The 16736-nt window shown below is 40.8% G+C and overlaps 1 protein-coding gene across 3 annotated transcripts in view; it reads left to right on the forward strand.

Moving 5' to 3' along the window:
• Positions 1-964: 964 nt before the first annotated feature.
• The window catches only part of LDLRAD4 (low density lipoprotein receptor class A domain containing 4), a 589056-nt gene continuing 573284 nt past the window's right edge, over positions 965-16736 (forward strand). For all 3 annotated transcript variants that reach the window (XM_027852456.1, XM_027852450.1, XM_027852455.1), the window contains exon 1: positions 965-1212. The gene's annotated coding sequence lies outside the window, so the exon portion shown is untranslated. The remainder of the gene's footprint in view (positions 1213-16736) is intronic.

Consider the following 16736-nt stretch of genomic DNA (forward strand, 5'->3'; position numbering starts at 1 on the left):
TCCCTTCCCTTCCCTTCCCTTCCCTTCCCTTCCCTTCCCTTCCCTTCTCTTCGCCCGGCAGATGTCACTGTAGCCTAGGACTCGCGACCACAGCGGGCAGGGCTGGAAGCTTCCCCCACAACCCCCCCGCCCCGACTTTGCTCCCCTCCTCCCCGCTGCCCCCCCTGCCCCAAATCCGCCTCCCTTCTCCTCCTCTCTCCCCCCCTTCTTTTCCCTTCTCCCATTGCCTGTCACCGACTAGCTACAGACGGAGGAGGAGGAGGAGGAGGAGGAGGAGGAGGAGGAGGAGGAGGAGGAGGAGGAGGAGAGACTGGGAATGAGTTGGAGACAGACACAGCCCTCCGCGCACACAGATACGCTGCTGGAGACAGACAGGGGGAGGCGGCGGCGGCGGCGGCAGGAGGAGGAAGAGGAGGAGGAGGAGGAAGAAGAAGAGGAGGAGGAGAAAAAGAAGGGGAGGAGGAGAGGAGGAGGAAGAGAGGAGGAGGAGGAGCAGGAGGTAGGACACTTTCTATCAGGCAGCAGTGGCAGCAGCAGCGGCAACCTCCCTCCGCCACCTTCCCCGACCCCTTCCCCGCATCTCCCCCGTTTCCCTTTCCCCAGCCCGGGGAGGGGATTGCTGCTGCAGGCAGAGGCAGCTGCGGGGCTCCGGGAAGGAGGCAAGTGCCGCCACTGCCGCGTTCGTTCTCCCTCCCTCCTTCCTTCCTTCCCTCCCTCCTTCTCTCCTTCTCAGCTCCTCTCTTGCTCCGGAGTTCCCGCCGGGGTGTCAGGAGTGGAGATGCAGCCGCTACGGCCGCAGCTCCCGAGCCCCGGCCGGGGAATCCCTGAGAGCCGGGGAGGAGCCGCAGTCCCCGCCGCCGCCGCCAGACAGACTGAAAGTCCCTGGGAAAGTGAAAGGGGGAGGGGGAGGGAGGCCCAAGTTTAAGGTCTCCGACTCTTAAAGAGACAAGACACTTCAGTCTTAGTGCATCCCCAGCGGTCAGCTCGGGCCCTCGGGCCCTCCCACTCCTCTTCTCTGGGTTTGCACGCCCCGGGGGTATTTCTCCCAGCACACCCGCCCCTGGGTCTCGGAACGGGAAGCAGCGGCTCCTGCGCGGCCCCTTCCTGACTGTCTGGCCCGGGTTGAGCCTGTCTGCAGCCCTCCCCTCTCTACTACCCCGCCTCCGTCTCCCCACCGATCTTCGGTCCTTAAGAGGGAGGGGGCTGCTGCAGGTGAGTGAGGCTTGAAGCGCCCTTAGGGGAGCTGGGACTGTAGGTGTCTGGATAGGGCTCAGACGTCTGGCCCCAAGTTCAGCCATCGCACCCAGCAGGGGTGGGGGTGGGAAACAGGGACAGGACGATACTGGGAACCGGACGAGGGGAAGTCCAGGGGGGCTGAGCCGGACCTAAGGGAACTCCCAGGGGTCAGAGTCGGGGTGTGGGGGGGCTGATCTTGGATAGGAGCAGAACAGAGTCCCCACCGCCGCCCTTCCTCTGTGCTCGCCTTTGCCTGAGAGTTCTCTCTCACTGGAGACTGGAAGTGCACACAGTCTGTCTGGCTGTCTGTGCGACGGGGTGGGGACCGGCTGGACCGGGATGGTGCAGGAGTGGAGGAAGCTGCCTTAGGTCGTGGGGTTTTCCCCTACCCCGGTTGCAGAGGTGAATGGGGTTGCATCTTGCAATCCCTGTCACTGCAAGCCTTGTTTTTGCTGGTCTGTTGGGCATCGTTTTTGTTGTAGAAAATTATTCTTCCTACCATTACTCCAGATAATTAGTCGGTTCCCTTTGTACGGTGCCTGGTGTCACTCTTATAAGAACTGTGTGCTTGCTAACTGCAATGGCAAGAGTTAATTTTGCATAGCACAGAGTGCAGCTGCGATAGTAGGAGCCAAGAGTTCATCCGGCTTTGGCCCCAGGTAGACCAACTCCAATCCGCGGTGCTTTTGGCTGGTAGGGAAAGCCCTGCATATCAAAGACCATGCAGAGAAGTTTTTCAGGGGAAAAATGAGGAAGGTGAGAGGGATGTCTGAAAGGCACCCACATGCAAACACAGAACCCAACCTTAATCAACCACAAAACAAACCCAGTTTTTACTCATAGATACTGTTGTTATGGTTATCTTAGTTTAAATCTAGATTTGTCCTTTCTGTCTTATCTACTACTGATCAGTCTTGCATCAGGTGAAAGGAGCAAGGTCGTCAGAAGCTCATTACCTTGGTTGGGAAGTCTATTACCTTGTGTTAGGCTGTTATTACACTTAATATGTGTTTTGCCGAGGAGACTTAGAGGAAACCGGCATGCTGAATTTCTCTTTGACCATCACCCTGGAATAAACAGGAAACAATGAATATCCAACCAAAAATCAAAGAACTTCCCTTTGTTTTGAGGTTGGATTCTGGACATCTGTGAGGAGGCGTTTCTAGAGATTTTTGAACTGTAATTTATAACGTCTGAGGTTTACTTATGAGGTTTCTTCTGTATGTATAATCATTGATGATTGTGGAGGACAGCGGGGCTCTTTAGCTTAATGTTATGTGGTAACGGAAAGGGCATTTGTCTACTCTAAAATGTTTTTAAAGGGGGGTGGGGGGGGGAGGTAGCATTCTTTGTTAAGAAGAGGAAAAAAAAACCCTCAAACTTTTGCCGGAATAGATTCTGCATGAGAATGAAGGGACTATGGAGATGGGAAGACCACATCCAGCAGACATGTAAATCAGCGTCCTGTTTCCCAGACTACCGGGCTTGCACCTTTCAACAGGAAGGCAAAGCAGAGGACCTTTGTCAGCCGACCCTTTCAAGGCAAGCACAGTTTCAGGGAAAGCTGACTGGTTGTTATACAATGATAGTCTGGGTGGCAAATACATTTCATGTTCGTTTTGTTTCTTAAGAGCCTTTTAGTTTGGGAAAATTTCATGGTTTTCGCGTTATTTCTCACACCTTGTTCCCTTTCCTCAATTATTTTAACTTATTCTTAAACTGAAACAGTGATTCACTGATAATTTAGGATTGCTTCTTAGACTGTCATTCACTCATTACACAAGTATTTATTAAATGCATACTATGGGCAACACATTGTGCTAGATACTATCAGCTGGTATGTTGTGTTGATATTCCCTATGAGATACTAGTAGTTAACTGAGTAAGAGATACGTAGTATTAATCAATAGTGCTAGCCCATGCAAATATGCAGACCCTGATGCTTTTCCTTGAGGGTAATGATGGGGAGTTTCCTTTTTAAATGGTGCCTATCACTAGGCCAACTAACATTAGGAATAATATTCTGCACATCTGTATCTGTTCTAGTGCTTCAGCACTGAGTATTAAGTTACTGTGAATATTCTACTAAGTATGTTATGAAGAAACTTTAATTGTACTGCATGCAGGTGTGTGTGTGTGTGTGTGTGTGTGAGACACATATCATCAATAACAATGCTTATTTCAGATAGAGTATTAGCCTATAAATCTGCCTCAGTGCCATACAAAGCTGGCATGGGAGTTTTTTTCTTCTTTTCTGAATGGCATCAAGAACATGGAATATGTATAGCTATTCTATATGTATACACATGTAAATTTCTACATATGTGCAGTTTGGATTTTTCCGGGGGGAAGGGACCTGGACCTGTATTGTCATTGACATGAGGAATTAACTCCTGGTGTGGAAGCTTATTTCATTGATACAGACAATAGAAGTAATTGTAATAATAATACAGTCATCCGTTCTAAATCACAGGGGTTAGGGGTGCAGTGCCCTCATGATCTGGAAAATCCTTGTAAAATTTTTGGGCCTCCCTTCTTACCAGAAAAGAAGTCTAAATTATTTTGGTATTAAAAGATAAAATAGGTTGATATTATACAATACTATATATATATTTTATGCATTTCTGAGTTTCTAAACTTTTTCTGTGTCATTTGCTGGCCTTTGCATGTCATCTGTGACTTCCATAAAACTCCTCCCAAATTCCTATTTAATTTTTCATGCCAACCTGAGATATATCTAAACTTTGAAGGGGAAAGTTATGATAAGGAAGGCATAACTGTAGTGCTAGAGAATAGACTTGATTTCATTGATATTAGGGTCTCCTGGGTGAGGAAACGTCTTTTACCAATGCAGGTCAGCACCTTCTCTGCAATTTATAGTTGCCTAGAGCACCAAGAGGTTAAATGACTTGCCCAGGGTCAAACAGCCAATAAATGTAAGAGGTAGGACTTGAACCCAGGTCTTCTTGGCTTTGAGGCCAGTTTTCTAGATACTATGCCAAGCTGCTTATAATAATAATAACAATAACAATAACTTTCATATGGTGCTTTAAGGTTTATAAACACCCTCATATCTATGATTTCATTTGTTCCTCACAGTAATCCTATGAGGTGAATACTGTTATTATGTGTGATTCCTTTATAAATTAGAGTCTTAAAGAACTGCCCGGAATTCTATGATGTTAGGGGATTTACTCAGGCTCATATGGCAACTGACCCTATGTGCCTGTAGTTGGGACTTGAACTTACGTTTACTGGCCCCCTACTCTCTATCCTCCCTGATGCCTCTCACATGCGTGTTAATAATGTGTGCATTTATTACATAGTAATATTTAGTCTTTAATTAGCACTTGCAATATTAGTTGATGGATCTCAAGAAGAGCCGTGATTTTAAAATTCGGAGGAAGGTGGGAATGGAACCTTGTTGACCTTACACAACTTAATCTTATGGCAACTTACTGGTCTTAACATTGAACACTGTGACTGAAGAGCTCATTTGGAAATATACAAATTGTGAGGATCCCAAACTGTAAAGGCCGAGGAGAAATTTGGTCTTAAGTTTTAGCTTTTCTTACTCCTCATGTTTTTTAATCTTTTGCAATGACCATTGGAAGAGTTTTCCCACCATGGGAGGTGGTTATTGTTGTGTATGTTTGCAGTTTGCTTTGGGAAGTCACTTTGCTACTAGTAGTCTTTTAGTGCTGTCTATCCCTCTCTGTGTCTCTCTCTACCTACCTTTCCCCCTCTTTCTTTCCCTCCCATTCTCTCTTAGCACCCTCTCTCTCTCTGTCTCTCTCTCTGTCTCTTTCTGTCTCTTCTCTCTCTCTGTCTCTTCTCTCTCTCTGTCTCTCTTTGTTTCTGTCTCTCTGTCTTTGTCTCTGTTTCTCTGTCTCTGTCTCTCTGTCTTTGTCTCTCTCCTTCTCTTTCATTTTTTCCCTCTCTCCCTCCTCCCCCTTCCTACTTCCTCCCTGCTTCTGTGGCTCAGTTTGCACAACCAAAGTCTTATGGTAGAACCCAGCCAGTGCCAGCTGTTGACTAAAGGATCTGGTGCCAATTTGTTGGTGCATCATGAGAGAATCACCACCAACCCCCCTCCCCTTCCCATATAGACATACATACATAGGTAAATATTTATTTATCTCCTACTGCAGACAGTGTCTAAGAATAGTTTTCTTTCTTGGCATGTTAAGACCAAGGGCTAAGTCTGCTGAAGTGTTTACAGTTTCTGACCTCTCTTAGTAGACCAGACTTCTGAAATCTGACATTACTGCATTCTGAGCTAGGGTAAAAAAAAATGTCCACTGAATGGACTGCTGGGGTGGTAACTTCCCCACTCTACAAGCAAACTTGGAGAAGTGAGAGTGACTTCATTCCCGGTAATCTCTAACCGAAGTCAGAAGCACTGGCACAAAATCTTTGAATTGAGAAGTGGAAGGGTCCTTAGATATCTTTTTATTAAACCCTTTATTTTACAAATGAAGAAACTGAGGCCCCGAGCGGTTATGTGATTTGTTTAGGTTCTGTAGGTAAAAGAGATTGGCTTTAAACCGAGGTCCTTTGACTCCAAATCTAGTGCATTTTGTACTATCCCATGAAGAAAGTGAGGAAACATAAGTGAACTCCTTGTTTTGAATCTTTCTCAAGACTAGGCTGAAGTCAACCTTAAAATAATAATGATGATGATGATGATTATGAACTTTGCAGAGTGCTTTAATATATATTCTCATTTACTACTCAGAATTCAGCAGTTGACTGATTTATCCTATGGAACATAAAGCTAATTTTTTTTTTACAATTTTAGTGGAAATGTTCGTCAAATTTTGACATGATCAAAGGTTTCTAGTGACCCTTGCCATCTTTCCCCCTCTTTTTTTCCTGTCTATGAATATTCAGTCCCAATGTCATACCTTTTGCATAGGAAGTAATAGAAAAAGAAATCCTCACACTCCCTGCAGTTCCACTCCACATATACATTAGAAAGGGCAACATTGAAGAAATAGCACTCTAGTTTTAATCTGAGAATTACCCTCCAGATAGCTTGTTCATATAGTGCCACTGGGCATTATACACAAACTCTGTCTAATTTGTTGAAGATGTAAACTTATGACCCTCTGATTTCTTATATTTTAGCCCTCTGAAAATTCCCACTGAAAACCCCCGATATCCTGGAACATAAAATCATAATTAGAGTTTCTACCTCCAAGGGCTGTGAGCGTATCTAGAAATACATCTTGACCTATATTGGGGGTGTGTATGTAAGCTGAATGTAGGTTTTAAAATAGGAATGTAGAGACTGTGACCATCATAGGAAGATTTCGGCAGTAAGGCCTGCTTCTGCCTAGCTGGATATTTTTTCTTAGCGTTGTTCACTTCGTTGTTAGGCAACAAAAGAAAACAAGTAGGCACCTGTACTATTAATTACCAGAGAAATATTGTGGTGGGTTCATATTTCCAATTAATATGTTTCTACCCGGAAGAGCAGCAGGATTTGAAAACTGTGTTTGTGTTGCAGCATATCCATGTGGTGTATGTATGGATTCCTTTTCTTTGAAATCCTATTAAAAATGGTGCTTTGGCTTTTTAAGCTGTTTTTGTGAGGACTTTTCTTTCCACCAAGCTTGTTTTCCAGATAGGTCTTGGAAATTACGAAGTCCATAGCTATAATTTCTCTCTTGATTGGCAGCTGAGAGCTTTCCCGGACAAAAATAAGGCTGCACTGTGCCAAATGGTTGACTTTTCTAGAATAAAAACTCTAAAGGGTATGCGAAAAGTCCTCTGGTTAATATATTGGCATTCCCAGAACCCACTAAAACTCCGGCAGGCTGCCAGACACCACTTAATGAGGATGCAGAATGTCTGGCACAAATCCGCAAGAACAGAAAAGGGGGGTGAGAAGCTATACATCCACACCCTTTATTAATTTTTAATGACTCTACTTTTGTTTTGCAGTTTTGCTGTGTACCCCTCCCCAGACACTACCCCTCTTGACCCCATGGCCCTCAGGATGGATTTATTTATTTATCTCCTTTCTTGGGGTTGGGAGGCATGGGTTCAGGTAGGGAAGTTGAGACCTACAAGGCTAAGAATGGGAGACCATTTCTGGTTTTGTGGTCTTTTTGTTATCATGTTTTTGGTTGGTGGGAGAAGAGAGAAAGGGAGATGACAGCTATTTTATGGTGCTTTATTGTCTGCTAGAAAAGAAAAGCATTTAAGAAACTTTAAGTTTGTCAGACAGTTTATATGACAGTGCAAGTTGGTGCTTGCCAAGCTCCAGACAGATTGTTAATGTTACATGACAGGGATAAATAAATTACTGCTGTCTGAGACACGCACCCGCTGCAACCCCCTGGTGCAGCTCTGTCTGCTGCTGAAGAGGGAGCCCACGGTAGGTATGTGGAGCGTCATGGCTGGGCTTCTGCTCACTATCTGGAATTCGATGACTCGATTCGGAAACGAAAAGGGTGTGTTCTTTTTTTTTTTTTCTTCTTTGCTGCAGGGTAGTATAATACACACAGCAATCTTACGTTCTTTATTTTCTCAGGCTTTCTAGGTCTTAAAACCAAGTGTTTTTGTCTGTTTCTTTCTCTGCACTTCACATTCCCACCTCCATACCTTCTACCCCCTCTTCTTTTCTTCCCCTTCCTTCATCTGCTTGGCCTGTAGGCAAAGTTTTCTCCAAAAGTCCTTTCCCAGATAAAACTAAACTTTGTTCTTAGCTCAGGGCCCAAAGTTTCACCAAGGCCAGTTTCAAACTGTTTACTGGAATGTTCCTACAGGTGCAGACATTGACAATGAAATGGTCTGAGATAAGTGGGTGAGCAGCGCTGGGCTGGGCCCTCCTTGGGCAAAATGTACTTTCATCTCAGGCAATCTGGGTGCTGAGCTGGCAAGGTGTCAGATGCAATGAATTTAATGGTCTTATTCCAGTTGTTAGTGGACACTCTGCCCACATTATAGAGTCACCTCATAAGATGGACCCTTGCCAAATGATTAGCCATTATCTCGGTAGAAAAGATTCAAGACTGGGTACAGTAACAGTGATGTTTAAGATCAAGAATTGACATATGTGAGTAGAATGTACCTGTGTATAGTTAGTTGTTCTCCAAATACGTGTACCAGCTCAGGCACCATGTTCTACATGAAATCTTTCCTGATCTTTCCAATTGCTAGTGCCCTCCCTCTCAAATGACTTTGTATTTAATTATTCTCTGTGTGTATGTATGTGTTCATCAATTTTATGTTTACACTGTATATACTTTTATATGTACTTGTCTCCTCTCTAGAACATCAGCTCATTTTGAATAGAGTTTGTTTCATTCTTTGTACTTGAATTCTCCAGCACGTAGTAGGTGCTTAATAAATACATATTGATTGATTGTTGATATTTGACAAAATTTCATTTGTCTTGCATATCTTTACCACCCAAGTTGCCCTAAGTAATTCATCACAGCTCCCAGTAAATGAAAACAAAACAAAACAAAACAAAACAAAACAAAACAAAACAAACCTCTCCATGGAAGTCTTAGGATCAGTTTCATTGCCACAATGCCCATTTAACTTCCTATCCTTTTAGCTTTTCCCAAACAGTATATTTCCTGAGACTTCAGCTTGAACATCTAATTGATTTTGTTCTTTTACTCTAGAAAGACAATATGTAGTTGATGAAGAAAATAATCAGTTTGTGTTGCATTGTCTATAGCATCCCATGAATTGGGGCAAGCAGAGCCCTAACTAGGAATTATTGTGCCTGGAGCAATGGGAAAGAGACAGAATTGTGGTAAAGTCTGGGATAAGGTGGGAGCTCACCAAGGGAATGGCTTCCAGGGAAGATAATATTTCCTGGGACATCTCAATGTTTCTATGTAGTTGAAGGACTAGAACCATTGCTTGTCAGAAGGAGTTGGCAGTAGTCATAGGAAATAAAGAGGAATAGAATTCACTGAGTTGGTGCCCTCTAAATTTGGCTGTGCTACCCTAGCTATAGCTCTAGGACCAAGTGTTTCTCTATAAGAGGACTGTTGTTTTCTAAGGCAGGACCCAAAGAGTGAAAGGAAGGAGGTAAGACCATTGTCCGGATTGTTCCTAGAATGATAAAAGCAGAAAAATGACTTGGCCAGAGCCTATTAGCCCATCTTTTGGTATGGACTTCCAATGAATCCCAGTTAAGTAGAAACTGGCACAGGGCAGACATATTTTGTATAGCTCTATTTGAAATATAGCCCCTAAATCTGTCTTTGTCCTTGTGCCCCTTTCATTTTCCCCTTCCACTCATCTCAGCTTCATTCTAGTTTCTTCCTTCTTCCTACTTGCTACTCTTTACCTCTCCCTCCCTTTTCCCCCTCCCCACATGCCTCCATTCTGTAGTTGCCTACCCTCTGGTCTCTCCTCCCCTTTTATTTTCTCTCCCCATGCTTCCCCACATTGCCTATGGCGAGATCCTCAACTTGGGAAAAGGAGCCAATGTGTCTCCGAGGTCAAGGACTGTACCTTGTTCATTCTGCATTTCCCTCAGCACCTCCCACAGTACCTTGATCAATGAAGGTTTATGGAACTGAATTGGATAGAATTGGTAGCTTCATCTTGTATGCCCCTTGAGCTCCTTGATAGAAAGACCGAGTATAAATCTGAGTGCTGGCATTTCAGCTATAGGCTTACTTTTCACTTTTCAGTAAGTCAAACACTTGAACATTTTAAAGACATTGTCTAATTTGTCTCCATGGTATATTTTAGAGGCAGTTATGCAGGTGTTATTACCTCCTTTTTATAGAGGATACGGCTGAGCCACGCTCAGGGGTTACAGTGATTTGCCAGAGGTCAAGATGTGAGTCAGAGACTAGTTCTCTGTTCATTTAGATTCCAGTCACCTAGAAAAACCCAGGGTATCTAAGCATATGGAATGTACCAGTTTTTTGTTTCACTTTATGAACCATTAAAAACATACGTTTCTTATGTTTCTTCAAGATTCAACATGTTTGTTCCAGGGAAGGGCATATCAACCAACCCAAATATGCCTCTCCCTCATGCTCAGCACATCATAGCTCAGTGCTTAGAGCCTGGACAGTATGTGTCCAGCCTGGGATATCCAAAATATTACGGTGCCTTTTAGCAAGGGCTTTCACTCGTAGATCTGAGGTTTTATGCAACTTCTCCTCTGCTTTCTCTTGAGGTAGTGTTTTTAAAAGTACAAAGCATAAGAGAAGAAGGTATAATGGAAAGAACATAAGATTTGGGGTAAGAGGACCTGAGGTCAAACACTGCTTCTTCTACTTACTACCTGTATAATTTTGGGCAAATCATTTCCCCTTCTCTAGGTCTCAGTTTCCTTAACTACACGATAAAGGAGTTACTTTGATTTAAATCAAAGATATTTGAATCTATATTTTTAAAAATGGGGAGGTACAATGGGCATGCTTGGTTGGACCTTCAACACATTCTCTGGTTGGGTCTTAAAACTGGTTCCAGGATAGTGGTTTCACAGTATTACTTCCCTCCCAAATTACTTTGTATTTAACTACTCTATGTAATTATGTATCCTTTAATTTTATATTTATGCTCTCTATATGTACTTGTCTCCCTATTAGAATGTAACTCAACATGAATAGAGATTGTTTACTAAGCTCTCTTCTATCTCTAAATCTATGATCACGTAATATGTAGTGTATAAAAGTAATCATGCTATATATACATATATGATATGTAATTACACACATATATGTGTGTGGATAGTAATGCCTTATATTTGTTTATTGTACTTTGAGCCATAGATTAATAGGATTGTCGAGTTAGAGTTAGAAGGGACCTTAGAAACCATCTAATTTAACTCTCCTCCCCACCTACTTTAAAAAAAAAACAATTAAACATAGTAAAAGAAAAATAACATACATCAGCCATGTCCCAAGACATAGGTATCATTTTGTTCCTGGAGGTCATCACTCCATTGTTAGGAGGTGTGTAACATGCTCCATTACCAATGCTTTGGAGTTGCACTTGGACATTGTATGGATCAGGATTCTTGTCTTTCAATGTGTTGTTGTTACTGTTGTTTTATAGTTTAACCCTTTCATTTTACTGAAGTCTAGAAAGAAACTGAAGTCCAGTATGATTTACCTTAGCTCTGACATATAGTAAGTGGAAGTGTTGAGATTTGTACCCATGTCTTCCAACTTCAAATCCAGCATTCTTCCTACTATACTCATTATGTTATATGAAAACCTTAAGAAGAAGGTAGGGCAGGTATTAATATTGTTGTTTTGTAGATGAGAAAGCTAATATCTAGAGAAGAGAGATTAAGCAACTTTTCTCAATCACCTAGCAGTTAGTGACAGGTTTGGGTCTAGGATCCAGATCTCCTAATACTCCTAATAGTACTCTTTCCCTCATACCCTCCTCCAATATACACTATTTGTGCTTTGTGGTTCTGTGAAACCACTGCCCTGCAATGAATTTTGGGACCCTACCTGAATGTGCTATAAGGTCTAAGTATGGCCATTGCAGCTTCCCTCTTCTTTTTTAAAATTATATTTATTTTTAGCATTCATTTAAAAATTTCTTGAGTTCCAAATTCTCTGCCTCCTGCCCCTTCCCACCCATTGAGAAGGCAAGTAATATGATACAATTAGACATGTGAACTTCTGCAAAATATTTCCGTATTAGCCATGTTGCAGAGAACAAACCAAAAAAAGTAAGAAAAAGAAAAAAGTATGTTTCAATCAACATTCAGAGTTCATCATCTGAGGTGGATAGTATTTTTCATCATGGGCCCTTTGGAATTATCTTGGATCAGTTTTGTGATGAGTAGCTAAGTCTTTCACAATTGGTCATTGTTACAATATCTCTCTTACTGTGTACATTGTTCACCTGGTTCTGCTCACTTGCATTTTCCATGAGTTCATACAAGTCAAATCAGGTTTTTCTAAAACAATCCTTCTTGTCATTTCTTATAGTATGATAGTATCCCATCATATACCACAAATTGTTCAACCATTCCTCAACTGATGGGCATTCCCTCGATTTCCAATTCTTTGCCAACACAAAAAGAGCAGCTGCCCTGTTCTTAAAAAAAATGTAAGTTCAGTATCTTTGACTGAAATAAGATATTGGAAGAAACTTCTCTTCATTAATTATGCTAAGGTTTTGTTATAAAGAATAATTAGTGAGGGTTGTAGATAGCTGGTGACTAGACCTTCTGACTCTTTATTTACACTTGGGTTTGTAACCTTACGGTTATCCTTGACTCATTTAATCAACAAACATTTATTAAATGCCTGCTACAGGCTTGGAACAGTTCTGGAAATGCAAAAAAAAAAAATGTGAAAACAGCCTCTGCCCTTAGGAAGCTTACATTTTAATAGGAGGGGAAAGGATCCTTCCTTCTTTGCTGCTTCCTTATATCCAATTAGTTTGAAGGCCCTACTGATTCTATCTCTATAGTATCTTTTTATACAAGCCACCTCTTTTTTCTTTATACAGCCACCTGACTGAGTTCAGGCCTTCATCACCACTTATCTAGAGTATTAGAAGAACCTCTTAATTGGTCCCCCTACACCTCCCTTCTCCAAATGACATTTCACACAGTTACTAAAATAATCATCCTAAATTTCAAGTCTGACTATATTGTTCCCATTCCCAAAATCTTCCATGGGTCCCCACTGCTGTTAGGATAAAATATAAACTCCTTGGCCAGACATTAAAGGTTTTGTACAGTCTGGCTCCATTTGGTCTTTCCATCCTTATGTCAGATCACTGCCCTCGCCCTGCATACAGTGTACATCCCAGCAAAACTGGACCACTTGCTATTCCTTGGATTCCGCATGCGGTCTCTGAATTAGCTCCCCATCTCTGCTTTTCAATGCATGTTCTCTTCCTCTTTGATCAGCTCATGAACCGCATCCTTAGTAAAAATATTTCTGGATCTTCCCCTTTGACATTGCTTTTTTCCCCCTTCCTCAAATTTCCCTAGAGTTTAGAGGTTAACCTAGGGTCTAGAAGACTATGCCAGTGGAGTAAAAACTCTGGCTGGGCCTACTGTTCTGATAGAGCTTTTTGAGGATAGGCTCTCTGTTGTATTGGGTGTCCATCATCCAAAAACTCACCTTTGTAGAGAGGTTCATCACCAAACAGTTTTTTACGCATTGCTACATTTTTTTTTTGGTCATAGTTACTCACAAAGACTTTCTGCCAAGGCATAGAGAGATTTCAATTTACGTTGGTGGGGGAGTATTTGCAAATGATGAGAGCACATAGGTTTTTAAAGATGAAGTTGAATACTTCTATTCATTCTATTCACTTTGCTGCCACCATATGTCAGGTACACTGCACCTCTCATTTGAACTTACTAATTGGTGTCCTGGCTTCCAGTCTCTTCCCTCTCTAAGGAATCTTCCACATAGCTGCCATGATAATATTTCTTTTTTTTAAGTTGATTTATTTTGAATTATCAACAATCACTTCCATGAGCTTTTGAGTTTTAAATTTTTCTCCACCTCCCTCTCTGCCTCCCTCCCCAAAACAGCGAGCAATCTGATATAGGCTATTCATATACATTCCTATTAAACATATTTTTACATTAGTGATGTTGTAAGTAAGAATTAGAACCAATAAGAGGAACCACCAGAAAGAGGAAACAAAACACAACAGAAGAAAAAAATAGCAGATAGTATGCTTCAATCTGCATTCAAACTCCATAGTTCTTTCTTCTTTGTGGATAGCATTTTCCATCATGAGGCCTTTGGAGATGTCTTAGATCCTTGTATTGCTGAGAAGGGCTAAGTCTATCAATATTAGTCATTGTACAATGTGGCTGTTACTGTTACAACATTCTCCTGGTTCTGCTCACTTCACTCAGCATCAAACCATACAAGTCTTTCCAGGTTTTTCTGAAGTCAGCCTGTTCATCATTTCTTATAGCACAATAGTATTCCATTACATTCATATACTACAACTTGTTCAGCCATTCCCCAATTGATGGGCATCCCCTCAATTTCCAATTCTTTGCCACCACAAAAAGAGTTGCTATAAATATTTTTGTACATGTGGGTCCTTTTCCCATTTGTATGATCTCTCTGGAATATAGACCTAGAAGTGCTATTGTTGGGTCAAAGGGTATGCACATTTTTATAGCCCTTTGGGCATAGTTCCAAATTGCTCTCCAAAATGGTTGGATTATTTCACAACTCCACCAACAATGCATTAATGTTCCAATTTTCCCACATCTTCTCCAACATTTATCATTTTCCTGTTTTGTCATGTTGGCCAATCTGATAGGTGTGAGGTGGTACCTCAGAGTTGTTCTGATGTGCATTTCTTTAATCAATAGTGATTTAGAGCATTTTTTCATATGACTATAAATGGCTTTAATTTCTTCATCTAAGAAGTGCCTGTTCATATCTTTTGATCATTTACATGATAATAGTTCTTTGGACCATGTCACTCCTGTTTAAGAACCTTTGGAGTCTCCGTATTGAATCTAAGATACAATACAAGTTCCTCAACTTGGAATTTAAAGCTCTTCAATCTGGATTTCAAGATTTATTTCTTTATACATCTCTTCAAGCACTCTGCATTTGTTAGAGGCAAACTAACCTGTTTCCTGAACTCTGAATTCCATCCCATTTCAGGGCCTGGAGGATACTGCCCCAACACCTCCTAAAGGCCCAAGCTCCCTCCAGAAATTAGCTCATGCCACTTCCTTATGGATGTCTTTCCTGATGAATCCAGTTATTAGTACTTTCTTGTTCCTAAAATTAATATGTAGTTATTTATTATGCATTATATCCCTCTAGGACTTCTTAACCTGGGATATGTGAACTTATTTTTTAAAAAATTATTTTTATTTTATTATTTCCCAATTACATGTAAAAATTTTAACAATCATTTTTTAAAAAAATTTGAGTTCCAAATTTTCTCTCCACCCCTTACTCCTCCCTCCTTGAGAAAGCAAACAATTTAATTTTGTTATACATGTGAGATCATACAAAACATATTTCCATATTGGCCAAGTTACAAAAGAAAACACAAATAATAAAACAATAAAAGAAAGTAATAAAAAGTATGCTTCAATTTGCATTCAGAGTTCATCAGTTTTCTCTCTGGAGTTAGATAGCATTTTTCATCGTGGGTACTTTGAAATTGTCTCCAATTACTTTCTTGATCAGAATAGCTAAGTCCTTCACAGTTCATCACTGTTAAAATATTGCTATTACTGTGTACAATGTCCTGCTTCTGCTCACTTTATTTTGCATGAGTCCATATAGGCCTTCCTAGGTTTTTCTGTAATCATCCTGCTTGTCATTTTTTATAGCACCATTGTATTCCATCACAATCATATACCACAACTTGTTCAGCTATTCCCCAATTGATGGGAATCCCCTGAATTTTTAATTCTTTGCCATCACAAAAAGAGGTACTATAAATACTTTTGTAAGACCTTTCCCCTTTTTTCTGATTTCTTTGGGATGCAGACCTAGTTGTGGTATTGCTATATCAAAGGATATGCATAGTTTTATAGCCCTTTAGGTATAGTTCCAAATTATTCTCCAGGATGTTTAGATCAGTTCACAACTCCACCAACAGTGCACTAGTGTCTCAGTTTTTCCATGTCCTCTCCAGCATTTGTCATTTTCCATTTCTGTCATGTTATCCCATCTGATAGATGTGAGTTGTTTAAATTTGCATTTCTCTAATTAATCGTGATTTGGAGCATTTTTTCATGTGATTATTGATAGTTTTGATTTCTTCTTCTGAAAACTGCCTGTTTATATCCTTCAAGCATTTTTGAACTGAGGCATGGCTCCTATTTTTTTTTTTAACAAATTTTGCTTGATTTCCTGTATATTTGTGAAATGATGCCATTATCAGAGAAATTTACTGTCATGCCCCCCTCCAGTTTCCTGTTTTCCTTCTAATTTTGGCTGCATTAGTTTTGTTTGTGCAAAAGCTTTTTAATTTCATGCAATCAAAATTATCTATTTTATTTCCTATAATTCCTTCCATCTCTTGTTTGGTCATAAACTCTTCCTTTATCCATAGATCTGACAGATACATTTTTATACGCTTTCCTAATTTTCTTATGATTTTGCCAAGCCTTTATGTCTAAATCATGTATCAATTTTGATCTTATCTTGGTATACAGTGTGAGATGTTGGTCTATACTTACTTTTCTGCTAAAGTTCTTTCCAGTTTTCCTAGCAGATTTTGTCAGATGTTGAGTTCTTACTCCAAAATCTTGGATCTTTGGGTTTATCAAACACTAGATTACTACGGTTATTTACTACAGCGTATTGTATGTCTATCTATTCCACTGAACCAACATTCTATTTCTTAGCTAGTACCAGATTGTTTTCATGATTACCATTTTGTAATATAGTTTGAAATCTGAAACTTCTAGGCTGCCTTCCTTAACCATTTTTTTTCATTGATTCCTTTGATATTCTTGACTTTTTGTTCTTCCAGATAAATTTTGTTACTATTTTTTTCTAGCTGTCTCTAAAATAATTCTTTGG

Source organism: Vombatus ursinus, unplaced genomic scaffold (genome assembly GCF_900497805.2).
Source record: "Vombatus ursinus unplaced genomic scaffold, bare-nosed wombat genome assembly UNPS02009573.1, whole genome shotgun sequence".
Lineage (NCBI taxonomy): Eukaryota > Metazoa > Chordata > Mammalia > Diprotodontia > Vombatidae > Vombatus > Vombatus ursinus.